This window comes from Gavialis gangeticus, unplaced genomic scaffold, assembly GCF_001723915.1.
Source record: "Gavialis gangeticus isolate Ggan-Ray unplaced genomic scaffold, GavGan_comp1, whole genome shotgun sequence".
In the NCBI taxonomy this organism is placed as follows: Eukaryota; Metazoa; Chordata; order Crocodylia; family Gavialidae; genus Gavialis; species Gavialis gangeticus.
This window is the reverse complement of record NW_017728973.1, coordinates 6,043,080-6,043,556: the sequence shown is the minus strand read 5'-3', so window position 1 is coordinate 6,043,556 and position 477 is coordinate 6,043,080. Positions and strand designations below refer to the sequence as shown.

General features: G+C 47.2%; 1 long non-coding RNA gene across 1 annotated transcript in view; it reads right to left on the bottom strand.

Annotated features, from left to right (window-relative positions):
* Nucleotides 1-477, bottom strand: part of LOC109290687 — a 16,486-nt gene that overhangs the window by 15,056 nt on the left and 953 nt on the right. The window lies entirely within an intron of this gene.

Here is a 477-nt window from a genome sequence, read left to right as displayed (position 1 = left end):
TTGCTGAGAGTGCACTCCATCCCATCTTCCAGATCGCAAATAAAGTTAGTGAACAAAACTGGCCCCAGAACCAACCCCTAGAGCACTCCACTTGATACAGGCTGCCAACTAGACATCAAGCCAGGGATTACTACTCTCTGAGCCTGATACTCCAGCCAGTTTTCTATCCAACTTACAGTCCATTCATCCAGCCCATACTTCCTTAGCTTGCCTGCGAGAACATTGTGAGAGACCGTATCAAAAGCTTTCCTAAAATAAAGGTACACCACATCCACCCATCTCCCCACATCCACAGAGCCAATCATCTCATCAAAGAAGGCAATCAGGTTGGTCAGACATGACTTTCATAGATTCATAGATTCATAGATTTAGGGTCAGAAGGGACCTAGTAGATCTTCTAGCCCAACCCCCCGCCAGGGCGGGAGAACAACAAAACCCCAAAACAAGAAACGGGACTCAAATGAGTCCAGCCAGGTA